Here is a 24,502-nt window from a genome sequence, read left to right as displayed (position 1 = left end):
AACTTTTAGATTATATAGCTAATTTTTTAATTGATTATATAGTAATAGATATTTTATGATAAAGCAATTAAAATGTTTCTGTTTATCTCCTATTTTGGTTTCTGTCTCCATTTACTGACATTGTATCTTCCTTATGTAGATTTTCTGTTTCCAGTTTTTATAATGTAGTAGATATTTCTGTAACGTAGACTTCTTATTACCTTCGCCTTAATAATTGTGTCTATGTTAAAGGATCAGTAAGAAAATTTAATTAAATTCATTATTTCCTTCAAAAGTTAAAACTGGTAAAATAATTCTACCTAACTTAGGTGCCTTACTATTATTAGCAAATCCACTTGTACTTTACAATATATTTCAATATTACAACTCTTGTTATTTCATAGAGAAAATAAACTAAACAAATATTTTCAAGTTTTGATACCTCCAACTAGAGGAGCGGACTCTAGTATTTCAAACACACTATCTTTGAAAATAGAATTGCACATGAAAATACGATTGTTTTTCTGTATTTTTCTAATTCTCTACTTCTACATGTTGTACAGTATTTAAACTCAATGTACATAGGCCATGACAAAGTTATGATTCTGATTGCCAGTATTTAATTTTATCCATTTCCTTTAAAATTTTCTACCACGGCCATCTATTGGCAATGGTACCTTTCAAAATAGTCCATCTATTTTAGTTGCATGATGCGATTTAAAGGGTTAAAGTGATGGTTTCTGTTTCTGCAGAGGTAGAATTACTATATGACATGATATCAGATCCATGTTAGATTGTAATGCTCATGCTATCACAACTAGCACTAGCGTACAAAATACTGCAATATAAAAATGATTTAAAGTAATTAACTAGTTGAAAGGGCTGCCTTGTGGATGCTGTGCCATTTCATCTTAAAATCTGACACCTTTACATGAACATGATGATCGGTTTACTGAGCTGTTTCAGTCCAACAGTGACCAAAGCCCAACCACTGGGGAGATAAATGCTTTCAGTTATTTGAGGATTCACTGGAGACCCTGTGGAGCAGAGAACAATTAAGAAATAGATAAATCTAAGGCATAGAATAAAGAAGTCTAGGTGTCAAGTATAAAAATGATGGGGTGTTAGTAAATGCTAAGCACTGAAAACCTCTCCATTTTAAGCCAGCTTTGTTATCTATTCCACTTAAAATCAGATCTGTTAATTCCTACTTACAGACTTTTAAGTCACCAACTTCTGCTGCTAAGTGCTCGCTACTTTTTCTGATTTCTTAATGTCAGCGATGTCTAAACTAAATTCATTAAATCGGTGGAAATCCTTATGAATACCCAAGCAATGATTTAGATTAGCATAGTTGTTTCGTTTGTGCATGCTGAAACTGTAATGCAATAACATTTTATTCTGGAAATGGAAAAGAGTCACTCATACCTTACAATCCTTCCAGAGCAATAGTAGTCATTCTTGCATATTCTTTTTCAGATTTTCTATATATTTGTAACTATTGTCATTTTAAAACATTCTGCTGCTGGTATTTTGAATATCTGTGAAGTTCCTTTTGTGTTGTTATTGGTTATACCCACTGAACAAGAAAAGAATCCTAAAGAAAGAAATTTAAAGGGGTAAACTAGCAGCTAGAAAAAATAGCAGAAAAACCCTGCACTGTACACCTGACCCCAGATTCACATACCTATCATATACTTCTCTGCTTATTCTGCATTTTTTTCTTCAGTTAATGTCTAAAAACAAAAATCAGTGAGATTATCAAATGAAATTACATAGAAACAATACAATAAATATTAAGATATATGAATATTAATTGTTACGAGAGCTCTAACTCTGGAGGAAGCTTATAGAGACGGTGGAAGAACATCTGAGTGTGTGTGAGTGTGTGTGTGTGTATGTGTGTAACTATTGTTCTTACTAAATTTATCCATTACTTCCAAATGCAAATCCAATGTCTACTGTTAGACGACTGCTTATATTCTGATTTTGATAAAGACTGACTCTTGATCACATGTAGAAAATTGACATGTCAGTATCAATAACCACAATTGTCATCACAACCAAGTAATTGCCGGTTATGTGGCCTTCAGATTACATAAAAATGCTTTTTTTAAGCACTGATAACTATTATTTTCTTTTCTTACATTTCCTCCATTTCTTTCAAATAACAAATACACCTTACAAATTCTTACATTTATGCTTTTAATAGTTTTCTAGTGCAAATTTAATTGGTCTTGCTTAATACTGCTTGATACAGTTTTGTATAAATCCATCTGAGCCACAATATTTAAAAAATCTTCTTGAATAAAATATAATAAATTAAACTCTTTGTTAAACCCAGGAAGAAATCACTGTGTTAACACATGATCTTGATTTTAAGAAGTGTCTTTCTTTTTCCATTCTTAAAAAGAAAAAAGTTTCATCAATTGGCATTTCACCCATACTATTAATGTTTTTAAAATTCTATATTTTATCACAATGTGATGCATTTACTTTAATTGAAAAAATTACAAATAGCTTATTTGTAACTATATTTTTATAAAGTAATTTAAGAAATATAATTTTAGAATGATTAACACAATTTTCTCTATCAAACACAATGTGTTATTAATACCTTTGTATTCTGTAAGTCCTTTAAACATGGTAACTAAAAACAGAATTTGTTCTGGGCATGATAGGATCATTTGAAAGGAAGTTCTAAGAGCTTATAGTCTGTCTTCCTCAGAGTGTCTCTATTTATTTATTTATTTTGAGATGAAGTCTCTGTTGCCCAGGCTGGAGTGCAGTGGAGCAATCTGGGCTCACTGCAACCTCTGCCTTCCAGGTTCAAGCGATTCTCCTGCCTCAGCCTTCTGAGTAGCTGGGATTACAGGCACGTGCCACCACACCCGACCAATTTTTGTATTTTTTTCACAGAGATGGGGTTTCACCATGTTCGCCAGGCTGGCCTCGAACTCTTGACCTCAAGTGATCTGCCTGCCTAGGCCTCCCAAAGTGCTGGGCTTATAGGCATGAGCCACCGCACCTGGCCCCTTAAAGTGTCTTTAGATGATTTAGATGATTTAAAGTGTCTTTATGAAGGTAAGAAGAAGCAGTGAAATGGGAAGTTTAAATTATAGCACTATAGAATAAACAGTAGGAAAAACAAAAGTCATTGCTAAATAAATTCTACTTTTATAGAATGTCAGATTTATTTTCTTCAAGTCCCAGATCAGTTTTTGGATCTTTAATATTTCTTGAGGTTACACTATTATTTCAAATGCTCAATATTTTATGTGTGTGAAACATGACCGGGGCATTTTTATGGAGCTAAGTAAAAAATAGTAAATGGAGAATACTCATTTTGTCTTTTCTAAGGAAAAAGAAAAACAGTTTTGAGTTGTTAGTGTGGTTAAATTAATACTCTTGAGAAGTTAGCATTATTTAGACAGTCTGGTCAATATGATTCATTTGCAGATTTTTAAATATTCTCCTGTAAATTAGGTACTTATTTTTCTGTTTTATGCTATATGTATGTATTATATAGTATAGATACAGATGAATACACATTCTGTTTTATGCTATATGTATATATTATATAGTATAGACACAGATGAATACACATTTGTGGATGGATGTTCTGATATCTGCTTACATGGAATGTTTCTGGAAACCACTAAATGTATAATGCCTGATAATGGAAAAACATTAAGTAGATGGGGCAGCAAGTGCAAAAGGCACGAACTGGAAGGAACTGTGGTGACTTACTTCCACAAAGTCAACACAGTTCCTTCCGACTCATGCCTTTTGAACTTGCTAAAGTGTAAAAGGGCTTCTACAAAAGCCCATTCAGCTTAATCAGCTAAAGTGCAAAATGGGCTTCTTTAAAAGCCCATTCATCTACATCCATTTAAAAAGAGTTAAATAGGGCCGGGCGCGGTGGCTCACGCTTGTAATCCCAGCACTTTGGGAGGCCGAGGCGGGTGGATCACGAGGTCAGGAGATCGAGACCACGGTGAAACCCCGTCTCTACTAAAAATACAAAAAATTAGCCGGGCGTGGTGGTGGGCGCCTGTAGTCCCAGCTACACGGAGAGGCTGAGGCAGGAGAATGGCGTGAACCCGGGAGGCGGAGCTTGCAGTGAGCCGAGATTGCGCCACTACACTCCAGCCTGGAAAAAAAAAAGAGTTAAATAATTTAGCTTTGGGTATTGGGGAACCTCAGTGTTAGGAATTGCATTTTGAATCACATTTTCCTCTTTCTGTTGATTGCTCCAACATTTAAGGCAAATTGTAGCCAGACTCCAACATGTATCTAAGACTTAAGGGCATGCACTTTGTGTACAGACTTCATTCCTGGCTCCATCAGTTTTGCAAAAACTTTTTTCTTTGCTTTGTTTTAAAAAATTTATTCTAAATGTACATTATGTCCTTCTGCATCATTGGTGTTCTTGTAAGCCATCTTAATCATTTTTGAATATGTGGCATAAAATAAAAACTGATACGAATTAAATGTTAAAGAATTTATTGATTTTGCAATAAATGGTAGCAGGTAAAATAGAATACTTATTAGAATATTAGCCAAACTGGTAGATAAAACATGTAACTTAAAACACTTATCAAACAATTGGCACTGGCACAACTACCACCACTGTATGTCCATGATTAATAAACAGTTTCTCTTCCAACTTGATTGCTATTGCCACATTATCAGGAGGCCCAACACATATTTTCATCTAAGGAACAAAGAATGAGTAGTTATTTATGATATGGATTTCTGGATACTGGATATGTAAAGGTTAACAAATTATGACCTTATTCTTTAGATAATATAAGACAGAGAAATTTTGGAAGGGAGTTTTACAAATAGTGATAGTAATCACCATTGGTAGCAGCAGCAGCATCTCTCTGTCATGACATATACCGATAAAACACTACAAAACTGGCAAAGAAGAGAAGACTTGCTAAGGCCTATAGACCACGAGAATCATCCTGATACTTATCATTAAAAAATTGGCCAATCAATTGATGTCCTACCCGACGAGAAGTTTTTACTGGTATGCCAGAAAGCTCTGTTCTCAAGTTTATTGAATATGTTCACCAGTGACTTGGATGAAGAAGCAAATAAATGCTCATTAGCTTGTGAATAACATGAAGCTAGGAGAAATAGCAAAATGCAGCATGATAAATCAGTAACCACAAAGTTCTCCATATAAAATAAACTAATAAATATCTATCCAAAATAGAGCAGACACAACTTAGTAGTAATATGTGTGGTACTGGTTTGAAGATTTTATGTGATAGTAATTTGCTAAAAATAACTATATGATGTAATTGTTTATAAAATATCCAGGCATTCTTTGACTATGTTGGGTGAGTCAGACATAGAATATTGTGTTAGTTGGCTTGGGCTGCCATAGCAAAATACTACAGGCTGAGTGGCTCAAGTAAAGGAATATTATACCCACATCTAAAATTTTATACCTACATAGGATTCACTACAGTGCCATGCATATATATATATATATGCATATATCATTCAAAAACTTATTTGCAAATAAATTGAGTTGCATTTTTAATTGCTGAATTAAATAAAAGAAAATAAACAGACTGAATATTTGATCCAAATTCACAGGCTCCATTTATGTTAAGGCCACTTTATTAAGATTACTAAACTATTTCAAAAAAAGATTTTCTTCAAAATTCTATAAAAAGATTTAAATGCAATTGTCATGAAATTTAAAGTTCTTTCTTCCAATCTCCCTACTCACAAAGTTGATAGTGGCAACCTTCTTGATTAGTATTTCATTTTCAGGTATTGTAAAACAAAATGGTTCAATGAATTAAATATTGTGTAATTTGACGTAGATAGATTAATGTTTAGAAGTCTTATTTTCCTAGTTCAAATTTTTCTCCTAAGGAAACATGTTAAATGAGACCAGTGATGTTAAAGGTTTTAGATATTTAAGGGTCTAAGATTTGAAATATACCAAATAAAACATGAGAGATGATCTCACTAGCAGGGACTACAAGAAGGCACTGAACCAACACTAAAATAATAAATTTAAATGTTCTTATATAAACGTTTATTTTATCTGGCATACTTTACCTAAATATTTATTTACATATAGGATTGGAAGAAAGTCTATATTCTTTATATAAATAAGCTAGGTGCTAAAATTGTCATCCAGAAATAGTAAACCAAAATATATTTAAGTCATTCTAATGCCTTGTTCCTATTATTCATGTGTTACTTTAGAGGTATTAGTTTAATTCAATTTACTGAGAAATATAATTAACAAATCTATGTTTTTAGTTGAAATATAAACTATAATGGTTCTGGCACCTTTGTAAAGGCAATTACATTAGGGAGTGTGACAATGTCAGATTGTAATAAAACATATGATTTTATAAAATCAAAAAAAGAATCATTTGGTTGTTTCAATAAGTCAATCAAAATATTTATTAGGAGTCTACTGTAATCAGTTCTTAGCAAACTATAATCCATTTCCTGACAGTACTATTTCAATTTGAAAATAGGTTCAGGAACTATCACTGTATGAGTTATGGGAGATCAACATTTTCCACATTATCAGCATAATATAGATAAGCTCAATTAATTATACACAAAGCAACCCTCTTTTTTTATACAGGGTAAATATTTTATATTTATATAGGGTAAATATTTGCAACTCTAAGGAAGGAATTGAAATATATAGAGAACCTATATAGACAATAAAAACATATTGCCCCAATGGCACATATGCATAGTTAATAAAAGAGTATACACAAATACAAATTTAAAAATGCTTCACTTCACCAGTAATAAAAGAAATGCAAATCAAACTCACAAAGTTGTTTTCATACTCATATAATGAGCACATATTTTAATTGAGTATTCAAGACCAGCGACTTTAAGATAAGATAAATACGTCACTAGAGAGCACGTAACCAGTAAAACTTTCTGAATTATTCAATTGGTTATTCCCCTTTTTGTGATCCTCATTCTCTTTTCTAGTAACTAAATAATCAGAAAGTCAATATAATGTATACATGGAAATGATTTTCTGTTTCATTTGTGACAAAAATTTTGGAAAAGATCACATAAATGCTCAATAGGGAAATTATGTCAATTCAAGTAAATATTATGAAGGCTTTGAAGTGACGTTTATGAAGATCTTTAATGATGGGAAAATGTTTATCATATAATGTTGAGTTTTTTAAAAGAAGACAAGTTAGATAGATCACAAATAAAAATAAAGTGAACAAGAAAAAGGAGATGAGAAACAAAGATGCCAAAGTGCAAAAACTAGTTCCTCGATGCAATGAGGTTATGGGTGTTTGCTTGTTTTTTTTCTGAGTCTTTACGTGTTTATGACTTTTCCAACATTCTGCGATGAATATTGCTCTAAAAATCGGAGGGGGAACAACATAAAAAGATATTTTATATCCAGATGAAAATAAGCTTCCACTAAAGACATGGTGGGATAGTCTCTTCAATAAATTGTGCTTGGGAAGCTGAATAAACATATGCAGAAGAATGAAACTAGCCCCCCAATTCTCCCCTTATGCAAAAGTCAACTAAAAATGGATCAAAGACCAAAATGTAAGACCTGGAACTATAAAACTACTGGAAGGAAATTTACGGGAAATGTTTCAGGACATTGGGAAATAGTTTTTTGAAGGAGACCTCAAAAGCACAGGCAACAAAAGCAAAAATAAACTAGTAGGATTATACTAAACGAAAAAGCTTCTGCACAGAAAAGGAAAGAATCAACGGAGTAAAAGGACAACCTACAGAATGAGAGGAAAATATTTGAAAACTACTCATCTGACAGGGGATTAATATTCAGAATATACAAGGGACTCAAACATCTCAACACCAAATTCCCAAATAATCCTATTTAAAAATGAGCAAATGATCTGAGCAGATATTTCTTAAGACATGCAAATGGCCAACATATATATATATATGCAAAAATGTTTGACATCACTAATTATCAGGAAATGCAAATCAAAACCCTAATGAGTTATCATCTCTCACCAGTTAAGATGGCTATTTTCAAAAACACAAAATAATTACTAATGCTGGTGAGGATGTGGAGAAAAGGAAACTCTTATACATTGTTGGTGAAAAGCAAACTAGTACAGCTACTATGGAGAACAGATGCAAGTTCCTCAAAAATCTACAGATAGAACCACCATATAATCCAACAATCCCACTACTGGGCATTATTTATTCAAAGGAAAGGAAATCAGTTTATCAAAGAGACATGTACACCCCTGTGTTTATTACAGCACTATTCATGTAGGAAAGATATAAAAACAACCTAAGGGTCCAACAACAGAAGGATGGATAAAGAAAATGTGGTACATATACACGGCAAAATATTATGCCATGTATATATAATAAATATGCCGTGTATATAATAAATATGCCGTATATATAATAAATAAATATAAATTATTTATATGTAAAAGAAGGTAAAAGAAACACATGGGGCCATTAACAGTAATTATCTCTGGATGGCGAGATTATAGATGACATTTTTTACTGTATTTTATTGATATTCAAGTTTTCAAAAATAAATATGTGGTATTTGTTTGGTTATTGTAGGACATATTTTAATAACCTTTATTTTTTAGAACAGCTTTGAATTTATAGAAAAATTATACAGGTAGTACAGAAAAAACTGCCATGTGTCCACAGGCAGCTTCCCCTATTACAGTCATGTTTCTTAACGATGGGGATGCATTCTGAGAAATGTGTCCTTAGACGATTTTATTGTCATGCGAACATCATAGAGTGTACTTACCCAAATCTATATGGCATAGCCTACTACACACCTAGGCTATATCGTGTAGCATACAAACCTGTACAGCATGTTACTGTACTGGATACTGTAGGCAATTGTAACATAATGGTAAACAGATCTAAACAAGAAAAGGTACAGTAAAACACCCCATAAAAGATAAAAAATAGGCTGGGCGCAGTGTCTCACGCCTGTAATCCCAGCACTTTGGGAGGCTGAGGCAGGCAGATCACGATATCAGGAGATGGAGACCATCCTGGGCAACACGGTGAAACCCCGTCTCTACTAAAATTACAAAAAATTAACCAGGCGTGCGGGCGGGCACCTGTAGTCCCAGCTACTCCAGAGGCTGAGGCAGGAGAATGGCGTGAACCCGGGAGTCAGAGCTTGCAGTGAGCCGAGATTGAGCCACTGCACTCCAGCCTGGGCAATAGAGCAAGACTCTGTCTCAAAATAATAATAATAATAAAAAAACATTAAAAAACGCATTTTCTTGGCACAGAACTAGTTAAGACTTATTCCCCAAATAAAATTCTTTCTTTTGAGCAAAAACTTCAGAGAACTTCTAAAGTTCACCCTGTTAGATAGCTACCACAAACCCGTTTTCCCCTCTTTCTCCAAAAAAAAAAAAAAAAGATAAAAAATAGTACATCTGTATAGAACACTTATCATGAATGAAGCGTGCAGGACTGAAAGTTGCTCTGGTTGTCAATGAGTGAGTGGTGACTGAATGTGAAGGCCTAGGACATGAAAGCACACTACACTAGACTTTATAAACATTGTACACTTCAGTAAATGCATAAAAAGAAATTTTCCTTTCTCAATAGTAAATTAACCTTAGCTTACTATAACCTTTTTACTTTATAAAATTTTGCATTTTTTATACTTTTTGACTCTTGTAATAACACAGCTCAAAACACAAACACATTGTGTAGCTGAACAAAAATGTCTTCTTTCTTTACGTCCTTATTCTAAAAAGTTTTACAAGTTTTATTTATTTGTCTTTACTTTTAATACTTACTTGTTAAAAACTAAGACACAAGCAGACACAATATTAGCCTAGGTCTACAGAGGGTCAGGATCATCAATATTGCTGTCTTTTACCTCTATCTTTTTTTCCCACTGGAAGGTCTTTAGGGACGATAACATGCATGGAGCTGTCATCTTCTATGATAACAACACATTTCCTGAAATACCTCCTGAGGGAGCTGCCTCAGGCTGTTTTACAGTTAACTTTTTTAATACATAGAAGGATTACACTCTAAAATAATGATTAACAGTATAGTATATAAATAAACCAGTAACAGTAGTGTATTATTATTGTCAATTATTATATGCTGCACACAATTGTATGTACTATATTTTTATATGACTGGCAATGCAGTTTACACCATCACCACAAATGTGTGACTTTTTTACACCATCAACACAAACACGTGAGTAATGGATTGCTTTACAACATTACCACAGCTACTACAAAGTCACTAGGCTGTAGGAATTTTCCAGCTCCATTAAAATCTCATGGGGCCACCATCATACATACAGTTCATCATTGACCAAAGCCTCATTATGTGGCACATAACTGTATTAATATCCTTCATTTGTATATTACATTTGTTACCATTAATGATACTGATGCATTATTATTAACCTAGGTCCATAATTTGTTAAGATTTCTTTAGCTTTTCCCTAATGTTCTTTTTCTGTTTTAGAATCTTATCCAGGATACCACACTGCCTTTAGCATTTATATCTCTTTAGAGTTCCCCTTAGCTGTGACAATTTCTGAATTTCCCTTGTTTTTGATGACCTTAACAATATTTAGGAGTGCTGGTCAGATATTTTCAGAGTACTCTCAGAGGTGGCATTTGTCTGATTTTACTTTCACAGCTAAACAAGGAATATGAGTTTTGGGGAGGTACGTCATATAGGAAAAGTACCATTTTTATCACATCATATCAAAGGTATATATGAGGGAGTGTTTGTCAGCTTTTTCTACTGTGGAGTCATTTTCCACCCAACTTTGCCTTCCCATACCATACTCTTTAGAAGGAAGTCTCTATGTATAGCCCACATTTAAGGACTGGGAAGTTAATTTCCACCTTCTTGAGGGCAGGGTATCTACATAAAATATTCCAAACTCTTCCATATGGGAGATTTATCTCTTTGTGTGTTCTTTTTTACATACAAAATAAAATATAAAATTAATTCAAAGTTGAAATAACATCAGATAATTTTCTGAGAGATAAATATGTATCCTTAAGATCTGCTAATTACTCGTGTAAAGTACAATTTCAAGTACGAACATATATTTATTATAATTTTATTTTGTCCTTGAGAAAGAAAAAATATTACTATGTAATACTTTTTAAGTTTTCAGGACTGGGTAAAACATACATAGGAAGGGAAATAATTTTCCCATTTTTATTTAGCTACCTAGAATTTCCCTTAGAAGGATGATATCAAATGTTTTACAAACAATATAAATACTAGTTTTTCAAGAAGAACCATATACATATAATTTTTTAAAATTATATATGATCACATGGATATTTAAAAGCTACTTTTGATTATTCTCTATAGTATTTCAAATACATTTACAATTTCTTCTATATCATATCTTACAAATAATGAGTCCAGAGCCTTATAATATGACCAAACAAAAATGCAATTGTTCTATTAATGATTGTATTAATCCCTGTTTCCACATAAGAATGTTTTTAAAGATTGTATTATTATTTCACCATTTATAACAAAAGTAATATATTTAAAATAACAAAAATTAAAAATCGCAAAAAAATGGTGAATAGGAGGCAGGACTAACCTGCAGCTCCCACTCAGACGGACAGAACAGCATGTGGAGACTCACTTTGTGAAGTTTTGCTCCAAGAACCACCCCAGGAACATACCAAGAAAACCCAAAGAATTTACAGGCACTTTGAAAGAAGTGGCTTTCCACTGCAAACTCCGTGAGATAGCTGAAAAACTGAGTGCCCAAAGTGTGAGAGTGGGAAATTCCACCTCTGAACAAACATCCTCACTGGGGAACCTGAAAATCCAAATCTCAGGCAAAGGATTTAACCTTTCCTAGAGCTGAAACAGACTTAGGGAGCCAAGCAAAACATAAAAGTAGGAGAAGCAGCAGGAAGAGCCCTGTAGGTAATCCCAGTACCCAGGGAAGCCATTTCGGACTTTATCTCACAGGGTTCCTTGGGGACAGCTGCCGCTGGAACTGGGGAAGGGCCACAGGGAAAGAAAACTTCCAGCTGAACTTTGTAATAATTTTGACAGAGTGTGAATTTTCCTGGGCAGAATCCGGCAGAGGGGAGGTGGGGGTGGTGAACGGGAAGTGCAGATACAAGCACAAAAGTGGCCACAGAGGCAGGCATGAAAGCCCTGCTTGCTTTCTCAGCAGGGAGGCTGAGATATCAGCTCTGCCCACCAGCTGCCTGGATGTTAACTCAGTGCTACTGGTGGGGCATGGTGGGATGAGATTGACCTTGCTGGTTGCGTGGGAGCTGAGTGAGGCCTGTCACTGCTGGCTTTCCCCCATTTCCCTCGCAACCTGTGTGATGCAGCAGAGGCAGCCATAATCTCCCTGGGAATATAACTCCATTGGCCTAAGAACCACATCCCCATCTCCTACAGCGGCTGCAGCAAGCCCTGCTCAAAGAGAGTCTGAGCTCAGACACGTCCAACCTGCCCCCATCTGGTAGCCTTTCTCTGCCAACCCTGGTAGCTGAAGACAAAAGACATAATCTCTCGGGAGCTCTATGTTCCTGCTCATTGCCTGAGGCACCCAAATACTTATCCAGGCAACTGCAGGGCAAGCTTGTGTCCCCTGTATATTACCACAGCTCATGCTCTCTTGAAAGTGCCACTTTGTGGTTGGAGGCCAACTAACTCAAGCCATTATAGCAACTCATAGAAGAACAACTCAAGAAAGTAAAAAAAAAAAAAAAAAAAAAAAGCTAATTCCACCATCTGTAACATCCTGGCTAACCAGAGGTCCTGAGTCTGTCCATGTGACAACTTCACTGCTAGCAAAACCAGTATTCAAGAAAACCAGTGCTCTAAAAAATACTACAACCAAGGACCCTCAAAGAGTCCACTTCATTGCCCCACTACCTCCACTGGAGCAGGTGCTGGTATCCAAAACTGAGAGGTCTAAAGATGGATGACATCACAGGACTCTTTGCAGACATTCCCCAGTACCAGCCTGGAGCCCCATAGCTCCACTAGGTGGCTAGACCCAGAAGAGCAATAACAATCACTGCAGTCCAGCTTCTCAGGAAGCCCCATCCCTAGGCGAAGGGGAAGAGCACCACATCAGGGGATAACCCTGTGGGACAAAAGAATCTGAAAGCAACCCTTGAGTCCCAGATCTTTCCTCTGACATAGTCTATGCAAATGAGACAGAACCAGAAAAACAATTCTGGTAATATGACAAAACAAGGTTTCCTAACAATCCCAAAGACAATATTAGTTCACCAGCAGTGAATCCAAACCAAGAAGAAATCTCCAAATTGCCAGAAAAAGAACTCAGGGCCGGGCGCGGTGGCTCACGCTTGTAATCCCAGCACTTTGGGAGGCCGAGGCGGGCGGATCACGAGGTCAGGAGATCGAGACCACGGTGAAACCCCGTCTCTACTAAAAATACAAAAAAAATTAGCCGGGCGTGGTGGCGGGCGCCTGTAGTCCCAGCTACTCGGAGAGGCTGAGGCAGGAGAATGGCGTGAACCCGGGAGGCGGAGCTTGCAGTGAGCCGAGATTGCGCCACTGCACTCCAGCCTGGGCAACAGAGCGAGACTCCGTCTCAAAAAAAAAAAAAAAAGAACTCAGAAGGCTGATTATTAAGGCACTCAAGGAGGCATCACAGAAAGGTGAAAACCAACTTAAAGGAATTAAAAAAAAATACAGGATATGGACAAAAAAATTCCAAAGAAATAGGCAGCATAAATAAAAAATAATCACAACTTTTGGAAATGAAAGACACACTTAGAGAAATGCAAAATACACTGGAAAGTTACAATAGAATTGAACAAATAGAAGAAAAAGCTTCCAAGTTCGATCACAAGGCTTTCGAATTAACCCAACCTGACAAAGACAAGAAAAAAGAAGAAAAACAATGAACAAAGCCTCCAAGAAGTTTGGGATCATGTTAAACAACCAAACCTCCTGAGGAAGAAGAGAAATCTAAATGTTTGAAGAATGTATTTGAGGGAATAACCTAACTTACCAACAATGGATCCAAATAAAAAATAAATCTCTGAATTGCCAGAGAAAGAACTAAGAAGGTTGATTATTAAGTTACTCAAGGAGGCATCAGAGAAAGGGGAAAAAAGACATATGTCTTAAACCTTAAGACATAAACCTCACAGGGCCTGTAAAACAATAACACAATGAATAAAAAAATACAAGGTATTCAGGCAATGACCAGCATGACGAATAGAATAGTGCCTCATATATTGAAACTAACATTGCATGTAGATGGCCTAAATGCCCCACTTAAAAGATAAAGAGTGGCAGAATGGATAAGAATTCACCAACCAAGTATCTGCCGTTTTCAAGAGACTCACCTAACACATAAAGACTTACATAGGCTGGGCACTGTGGTTCACGCCTGTAACCCAGCACTTTGGGAGGCTGAGGCTGGTGGATCATTTGAAGTCAGGAGTTTGAGACCAGCCTGGCCAACATAGTGAAACCCTGTCTCCACTAAAAATGCGAACATTAGCTGGGCATAGTGATGCATTCCTGTAGTCCCAGTTACTCAGGAGGCTGAGGCAGGAGATTCTTTTGAACCCAGGAGAGGGAGGTTTCAGTGAGTAGAGATCACACCACTGCACTCCTGCACTCCAGCCTGGACAACAGAGTGAAATCCTGTCTCAAAAAAAAAAGACTGAAATAAACTTAATGTAAAGGGGTGGAAAAGGATATTTTATGCAAATGGACACCAAAAACAAGCAGGAGTAGCTATTAGACAAAACAGACTTTAGAGCAACAACAGTTAAAAAAGACAAAGAGGGACATTATATAATGATAAAATAACTAATCCAACAGGAAAATGTCACAATCCTAAATATATATGCACCTAGCACTACAGCCCCCATATTTATAAAACAATTACTACTAGACCAAAGAACTGACATAGATGGCAACACAATAATAGTGGGGGACTTCAATACTGCATTGACAACACTAGACAGTTCATCAAGACAGAGAGTCAGCAAACAATGGATTTTAAACTATATCTTGGAACAAGTGAACTTAATAGATATTTACAGAACATTCTACCCAACAAATGCAGAATATATATTCTATTCATTAGCACATGAACATTCTCCAAGATAGACCATATGATAGGCCACAAAACAAGTCTCAATAAATTTAAGAAAATCAAAATTATATCAAATACTCTCTAGGACCACAGTGAAATAAAATTGGAAAGACCCCTAAGTCTTATCCTTTTTATATCCTTGATTCCACTTTCTTTGGGTTTATTTTACTCTTTCTAATTTCTCAATATGAAAATGGAAATAATTGACTTTCAGTCTCTTTTGCTTTTTGGTATAATTATTTAAAATCATAAATTTCTGCATAAGCACTGCTTTAGATGGGGCTTACAAATTATAATACACTGAGTTTTTAATTGTCATTTAATATATAATATTTTCTCATCTTCCTTGTGATTTTTTATTTGACTCATGGATTATTTAGAGGTGCATTGTTTAATTTTCAATTTTTTTTGGCCTTTCAAGATATCTTGTTAATAATTTAAAATTTTATGCCCAGCATATAGTCTATTTTGATGAATGCTTCATGTGAAAATAATGTGTATGCTGAAGTATTGGATATACTGTTCTGCAGTTGTCCGTAAGAGCAAATTTTTCCAGAGTGTTGATTAGATTTTCTACATACTCATTGATTTTTCAAAATTACTAAGATTATGGTCTTAAAATCTCCAATATTTATTGTAGATTTTTTGATTTCTCATTTTGTTTCTGTCAGTTTTTTAGTGTATTTTGAAGCTTTGTTATTTATTGCATGCTCATTTAGGATGGCTATGTATTTGTGTTAGTTATCATTTAATCATTACATAATATTCTGTTTACACCTACCAGCTTCCTTGTGTTATGGTGTACCTGGTATATATTGTCCAATTCTTACTTTCAATTGATTTGTATATTTATAGTATGTATCTTTTGAGCAGCATATCACTTGGCTTTTTTTTTTTATTATTCTGACTACCCATACTTTTTTAAAATTATACTTTAAGTTCTGGGGTACATGTGCAGAACGTGCAGTTTTGTTACATAGGTATACCTGTGCCATGGTGGTTTGCTGCATCCATCAACTTATCACCTACATTAGGTATTTCTCCTAATGCTATCCATCCCCTAGCCCCTGACCCTGCAATAGGCCCTGGTGTGTGTTTCCCTCCCTGTTTCTGTGTGTTCTCATTGTTCAACTCCCACTTATGAGTGAGAACGTGTGGTGTTTGGTTTTCTGTTCTTGTGATAGTTTGCTGAGAATAACATTAAGCCATAAAAAAGGATGAGTTTATATTCTTTTCAGGGATATGGATGAAGCTGGAAACCACTGTTCTCAGCAAACTATCACAAGAACTGACTACCCATACTTTTTAAGTGGAGTATTTAAGCTTTTATGTTTAATATAATTATTGCTATTGTTGATTTAAAGGTTTTATCTTTGTTTTCTCTTTCTCTCTCTGCCTCTATTAACTATTTCTGTTTTTCTGCCTTCTTTGGAGTAAATTAAACATTTTAAAGATCTTATTTTACTTTATCTATTTGTTTTTGATAGTTATTTTTTCTTTCTTTATGCATTGAGATAGAATTTACACACAATAAAATTCACTTAGTTTAAGTATAAAATTCAATGATCTGTTATACATTTTAGAGTTGTGCAACTCTCAACTTAATTCATCTACAGAATATTTTCCTTATTCCAGAAAGTCTCCTTATGATTATAATTAAATCATGCTTCTGCCCACAGTTCTAGACAAGCAATCTCTTCTCTGTCTTAGTAGATTTTTCTTTTCTGGGAATTTCATGTAATTAGAAACATACAATATGTCTTTTATGTCTGGGTTAGCATAATGGCTTTGAGGTACATTCATAAAATAATATACATGAAGTTAACACATTTTGTTTTTTGTTCATCAGTTTACAACATATAGATTGTTTGCAATTTGGGGTTAATATGAATCATTTTGCTATGAATATTTGCATATTCATATCAGTTTTTGGGTAGATTCATGTGATCGTTTTTATTAAGTAGATTCCTAGTGTGGGAATTGCTGGATCATACCAAGTTTATGTTTAACTTTTTAAGAAACTCTCAAACTGTTTTTAAAAGTGGATGTGCCTTTCCGCAATCCTACCAGCAAGGGAAGAGTATATCAGTTTCTGGATATACTTGCTAACACTTGATATTATCAGAATTTTAATACAGTCATTCAGAATTTTTATTATAGTCATTCAGTATTGATTCATTTTGTGGTTTTAGTTTGTATTTCCCATATGACTAAAATATTAAGCATCTTTTCATGTGCTTATTAATTATTTGTATATATTTTTGGTAAAATATCTATCCAGATCTTTTGTCAATTATTAAAATTGGGAAATTGGGTTGTTCTTATTATTGGGTTGTATTCTGGATATAAGCACTGTAAAAATATGTGATTTGCAAATGTCTTCTCCCACTCTGTAACTTGCATTTCATTTTTATTTTCTTAGTGGTGACTTTCAGAGCAAAATTTTTAATCATAAAGAATGTGCAATTAATCATTCTATGCTTTAAAGGATTATGCTTTTGGTGTTATACTAAGAAATTATTGCTGAACCTAAAGTGACAATTATTTCCTCCTGGAAATTTTTATTATTTTGGCTGTTATATTTAGGTCTTTGATACATTTGGAATTATTGTATTGTGTGAGGTAATTTTAAAACATTTGTTTGAAATGTACATTTAAGAATTTTTATAGGCTGATATATTTTTTCATCAACAAAATTATGCAAATAGAAATGTTTTCAAGATCTTCTATTTTCAACATTTCTTTCAAAAAGTAATGTGTTCATATATATTTTAAAATAATATTTACATAATTACTTGCTTAGTTTTCTGAAACTACCGAATGGTGTACTAATTGCCACCACTGATTATCATAAAAAACTGTAAAGTTTTGAACATTTTTCCTTTTAAATAAGACAAATATGTAAGCACTTCCTGTAAGCATTTGCCACAAGATAATCAGCAAATCTTTATGTGACAGAAAACAAATTATAATCAGTATTCATCTCATTTAAAAGATTTGTTAATATTCTCCTATATGCTTAACTGTATTAAAAATAAGTTAGAATATCTTTATAGACAATGGAATCACTGAATCACTCATTTTCAGTTGATTGCAGCAGACGTTGAAATTAAAAGTGCCCGTACGTGCTAAGTTTCTTCCCTTGATTACTTTTTATTCCAGTCAAAGAAGGTGGTCTATCGATGGAGAAAATTAAATTTTCACTATAAAATATTTTTATTCAAATTAAGGAAGAAATTTAGAGTTGGATAAATGTTTTCTCCATAAATCTTTCCTTTTGTAGCTCTGAGAGCTGAAAATAACTTGTTTGTGATTAATACCCTGAATAATAGTCTGACAGAGAAGGACTTAGCTTCCTGTTTAGCAGGACCATTTGTGAGCTGAAATTTTCTCTATTAAAACTGACGACAACCATTGCTTAAGATAGATATCCAGTGTAAACAGAATGATGAGATGGTGAATCAAGGCTTCTGAATACTGGTTTACCATACTATACAACTTCATCAACAAGGCTTGGAATCCAGTCTCTGATTATACCATTAGAGGGACTGATGTACACTCAACTAAGTATAATGAAGTGGCAGATAAGGTCAGTGGTCTCACTGGTCTGCCTTATTACACAACAACAAATGGATGATGAAACCCACTGCCTAATCATTTCTAGAGGAGGCCCCGGTATTTCTGCAGCCGTAGATTTCATAAGCTACATAGTCAAAAGACTAGGGCCCTTCTTCCAAAATCTGACATCCAACTTGGATAGAGAACTCTGTATCTGCGATTTCTCTGGTTTTTGTATGTTTTTTTTTCTGGATAAATAAGTACTACTCGGTATGTGTCATTTGATCTGATATGCTTGGAAGGCCTGTGAACACAAACAATTTGTTCTTATTCTATTTTGTTGTTGAATCAGAATCTAGTAAATAGAATAAGCAAAGAGATTTTATAAATGCCTGCACGTCCATTATATTGCCACATTGCGTGTTTTTTCTAATACTGTTTTCTCATACCTTCAGTAATGTTTTATACAAGCTTCCTGACATTACTGGCTGAGACAGGAAGCCTGACTTATTGTTTTCAGTGTATATTTTCAGTCATTTTTATTGCAGCAGAAAGAATATGCATTTCTCTGATTGTGTCTTTCACTATTAAGTAATAAGCTTCAAAAAAGGTTTTTAAACACTTATCATTAAATGCATTGAAACTTCATAAAATACTGGACTGAGTAGTACATGACTTTCAGCATGGAAGAAAGAAATGCGGAAGTTTGTATTATTCTGGATTCCATTTAGTTATTCATAATATTATAAATTATATGCGTGTGTTTTTATGACATATGTGTGTATATATATGCATGTGTATATATGTATATATGTGTGTATATATGCATGTGTATATGTATATATGTGTGTATATATGCATGTGTATATATGTATATATGTGTGTATATATGCATGTGTAGATATGTATATATGTGTGTGCATATATATATGCATGTGTATATATTTTAAGCATTGCAATATATTTTATATATATATGCATGTGTATATATGTATATATGTGTGTATATATATGCATGTGTAGATAGGTATATATGTGTGTGTATATATATGCATGTGTATATATTTTAAGCATTGCAATAAATTTTTATATCTATATTTATTTATAGAATATAGCTCATGCTTTTCTGTCTCGGCTATACTGAATGCCAGTCTTATTAAGGATGAATCCTGAAGAGAATCAATATCCTCATATAAGGAAAATGCCCTAAGTGAATTCATTGTCATGTTTTTATGTAAGAGAAGCTAAATTCCTTCAGGATAGGGAGGAGTTACTTCTGATGAAAAAGTAGGTTCAAGAAAATTTATGGAGTGCAATGATTTTAGCCTCATCTCTGTCTGCACAAATATCTCTATCTGAAGTCTCAAGGTCTCATTCATTCCCAGCTAGTGCTCTTAACTTACTACAAAACACCTGGTAGGATGGTACATTGAACTGATGTTGCAACATGCACATTTAAAAATCAGATTTTGACCTGATCTTTATCTATTTCTACCCAAACAGGTGACGGCCTTAGAAAGTCTCAAGAATAAATATGAACGGCCCAAACAATTTCTCTTTACAACTTAAGTGCAATTTGATACAACAGGCTTGGTGCCATCATGCTCATCACCAAAGAACACCCTTAATTGAGATTCCTGACACCTTACATAGTACTTCTGGGTTTGAAGGAAGTTTATGTTGTTTTAACTACAATTGTAATAATTACTGGAATTACCTCATCTTTTAAAAATTAAAATGTAAGCCCCAAATATTATCCCATCTAACCCTCCTCATTATTATTATTCAGTGAGGTAGATATTATTATTCCATTTTTATAGGTCAGGGAATTTGGCTTTAGAAGGCAATATTACTGTCCAAGATCACACAGCTCACAGGCAGGCCCTTCGTTCCAAGCCTTTGCTTTCTCACATTATTTCATAGTTTCTTAATTGTTTTAAAACTAGGATGAAATAATGCTTGCAGGTTGAGAAAAGTAGATTTACGTGTGTCCCTGGGAGTACTGCCTCAATGACTAGGGTGATTATTCCAAATAAACAGCAGTGGAGAAGTTTCGTGTATATTCTTTTGATTATGCAGTGATTGATATAGAAATTATGCATTTTATTGCTGCAGCATTATGTACAGTGTTGGGTCCTAAAACAGATTATGCAAGATATCAATGACTCAGCTTTTCTCCTGAGTTACAGACTTTTTATTTTTATAGGTCAAGCACTTTATGCATATGCATTGTTTTACTTTATATAGCTGTGATTTTTCTGTCTTAACTAGCATTTCATTTTGTGATCTGAGCATTCCAGAATTGATATGCTTTAGGACTGTGAGATAATCACTATTTGATTGTAAATACTCTTTAAGTGAATGTATTTAACTTCTTTTGTTAAAAAACCATATGCCAACATTTTGATATTTAATGTACAATTTGCATATTTATCAATTAACAAAGCATTAAACCTCATTTTTTATTTTTTTCCAAAAAACTTTCCTACAACAATCTTTTTAGATTTAGAGAAAACCTTTGGGTGCAGCATTAGTCATTATTTTTAAGTATTACAATTAGTTTACTTAATTTTGTTGACATATTTGCCTTTTAGGAAATCGTTTATTTGGTTAGTTTTGTAGACATCACTTCAAAAGTAAACAACAAAAAGATTGATTAATATGTATTTTCAAAACACACATAGATATCTCTGAAATCTGATTTAGGACATTTCTGTCCTAGTAGAATACAAACTAAGTCATTCTAGTGATTATTTTCCCTTTATGTATGTGTTCCTCCTCACAAATTCTCCCCTAGGTTCAGCAAAAGCGATGCCACTCAAAAAAAGCAGTGAGGAACAAAGGAAGATAAAGTTAACTCTGACATATTTTCTCTACTCAGAGTTCTTTGGTCCACCATGGTGTAACCTCCAATCCTTAAAACTTCAGTGGAAGGTAGTATCGTAAAAAAAAAAAATCATTCTGATCACCCAAATTGCCCCTCTGGTGATGAAGATCCTGAAGCTATAAAGAACCAAAAGAAATGAATTGATTTGCTTCTAGTGCTTCTCCAGAAAATCTGAAGTCTAGGTATCTAGAGATGCCTAAAGCAGTTGAAAACAACCTTTTTACTTGTGTTAAGTAGAATTTACAGGAGGTTATTGCTTTAGAATGAGCTCCTGCACTAGGCTCAACAGACCAAACCAAAATGGAGTTACTCATGCTGAAGTTTCATATCACCAAGCCAAAACTGTTTTTTATCTGACTTTCCAAGAAATTAGGAGAGATAAAAAGATAATATCCAAATCCCCAAACAGGCCAGTTTTAGCTGACGTGATAAGGAAATCCCCGGGCTTTAACGTTTACAGTGAAAGTAATTTTAAAACACCCAATCCACTTTTGTTCTGTTTCTACTTTCTGTGGCCCCTTTCTGCCTATAAAGCCAAACTCCTCTACTCACTCAATTCACTGGAGCACTCATTTTATTTTATAAGAATAAAGCGTTGTGTGATTCTAGAATCACAAATAAAAGCCAGTTAAAATCTTTAAGCTAAATTTTTTGTAATTTTATCTCCGAAACCTAGATGCTCTAAATCTGACCTAAATCTGCTCATTGTACCCCTTTGTTCAAGATCAACTACTTGCTTTGTCAAATGAATTAGTTCTATGTTTTGGTTTTCAAACTTTCATTTTTTTCACTTAATGAATTTCAATAATGCATGAATAAGTCTTACATTTAGGACAAAGAAGGTGAAAGTTCTTACTTATTCCCACTGGAAAATTTACAATGAGAATGCAGACATGCTTGATCACAAAAGTTTGTCTTTGGGGTATAACATTGTATGTTTATATAAACATACATAAATTTATACTCGAAAGTTGTTCTGCTCAGGAAAGTGTGTCACTTATGAAAGAAGCAGTTACTGTTTGAGATAAAGCAAATGCTGCTATTTGTGGGTTGATTCTTTTCTAGTAGGTTATTACTAGGCCTCTGTGCTGCCTCCTTAGAGCTGGACTTGCTTTTAATCTCTTCTCTGGGAACTTCCTTGGCAGTTTTATTTCTTTACTACAAAGACCAATTTCCAATAGCTATGCTTAAATTAATTTTAACATTGCAGGAAAAGAACCCTTGTATCAAATTTCTCTCCCACACACAGTTATCACATTGTTACTGACATTTTTGAGGTCATTGTACATATTTGGATTCCTGACTTAACTTTAGCAAGTTGGAAATGGGAAATACCCTGTCTCAGCCTCCAGTTAACTCTACTCTCCCAGGGCTGCATGTTTCTATTCATGTCCTTATTTCATTATTCATTTTGAATAATAATAAAACAAACTTAATTTTAATGACCAATACAACTTAGATTAGATACTGTTTAACTTCAATTAATTACCTCAACTGTAGATACTAAGATGTTCCCTAAGGAAAAAATAGTACACCGTATCTCTATAGGATAGACAAAAATAATAGTTCTACATTGTTTCATATTTTCATATGAAATATCATAACACTGCCATGCATTAATAGTTAACTTTCAAGTTTTTCTCATCTATTAAGATGCTATCATAGGCCAGGTGCAGTGGCTCATGCCTGTAATTCCAGCACTTTGGAAGGCCGAGGCTGGCGGATCACTTGAGGCCAGTAGTCTGTGACTAGCCTGGGCCAACATGGTGAAACCCATCTCTACTAAACATACAAAAATTAGCTGAGTGTGGTGGTGCACACCTGTAATCCCAGCTAATCAGGAGGCTGAGGCAGGAGAATCGCTTGAACCCAGGAGGAAGAGATGGCAGTGAGCTGAGATTGCACCATTTTACTCCAGCCTGCGTGACAGAATGAGACTTTGTCTCAAAAAAAGAAAAAAAATTCAAAAAATAAATAAGTAAAAAGCGAGTTTTCATTAAGAGCACATAGGCTGGAAGGAAATGTAGTTTATTGCTGCAATTGTCTGGTGTTAGAATTTTACTCATGGAAGCACAATCAGCACAGATTAGAGAAAGATCTGGAGGAGAGACAGTGGCCGAAGAAACTAGGCTGTATCATAGTTCCTTCAACTGCCCCGTGATCCTGGGTTCATCAAAATACTGTCATGATAACAGCCACTCTATGCTATAAAGGAGGGGGTTTACCAGTGGCTTACTGCAGGCTTAAAAATTGCTGAAAACGGCTTTCTCTGACAACATATCAGACATAAATATGCTCTTTCGCTGATTAGGTATGAAACGTAATCAGGCGCAATCATTCCACAACAGGTTCTAGAACCTGCAGGGGTTGACTTCAGTGAGTTCCCTCCTGTCGTGGGTATAATCCTCGAATGCAGCAAATACAAAAGATTTGGAAATTATGCAGTAACTAGAAAAGTAATTCTCAAAGTATAGTCTACAAAGTCTCCGTTCTGGAGCTTTTAATAAATTTGGAGAAAGGTTACATGTCTACATCAATTTGAGAGAATTTTGCTTAAATTGTTACTTGAGTATCTGTAAAGACAATTTTTCTATATGGCAGTATTTTTTAAAAAAACGTTTCGGCGGGATGTGGTGGCTCACCCCTGTAATCCCAGCACTTTTGGAGGCTGAGGTGGGCGGATCACGAGGTCAGGAGATCGAAATACGGTGAAATCCCGTCTCTATTAAAAATATAAAAAATTAGCTGGGCATGGTGGCATGCGCCTGTAGTACCAGCTACTGGGGAGGCTGAGGCAGGAGAATCACTTCAATCTGGGAGGTGGAGGTTGCAGTGAGCCGAATTCGGGCCACTGCACTCCAGCCTGGGTGACAGAGTGAGACTCTGTTTCAAAAAAAAAAAAAAAAAAGTTTCAGCATCCTAATATGTATAGATTGATTAAAACT

The 24,502-nt window shown here is 34.5% G+C and overlaps 1 long non-coding RNA gene across 1 annotated transcript; it reads right to left on the bottom strand.

The window, feature by feature from the left end:
* Positions 1 to 1,502: 1,502 nt before the first annotated feature.
* On the bottom strand, positions 1,503 to 23,822 carry LOC131384556 (uncharacterized). The gene is made up of 3 exons (XR_009215527.1): positions 23,783 to 23,822; positions 1,667 to 1,715; positions 1,503 to 1,576 (listed from the first exon to the last, which is right to left on the bottom strand). It is a non-coding gene; the product is annotated as an uncharacterized LOC131384556 (long non-coding RNA).
* Between the last annotated feature and the right edge of the window lie 680 nt (positions 23,823 to 24,502).

The sequence above is a fragment of the Hylobates moloch genome, unplaced genomic scaffold, assembly GCF_009828535.3.
Source record: "Hylobates moloch isolate HMO894 unplaced genomic scaffold, HMol_V3 SCAFFOLD_11, whole genome shotgun sequence".
NCBI lineage: Eukaryota > Metazoa > Chordata > Mammalia > Primates > Hylobatidae > Hylobates > Hylobates moloch.
The sequence above is the reverse complement of the archived record's forward strand: the minus strand, read 5'-3'. Positions and strand labels throughout refer to the sequence as shown.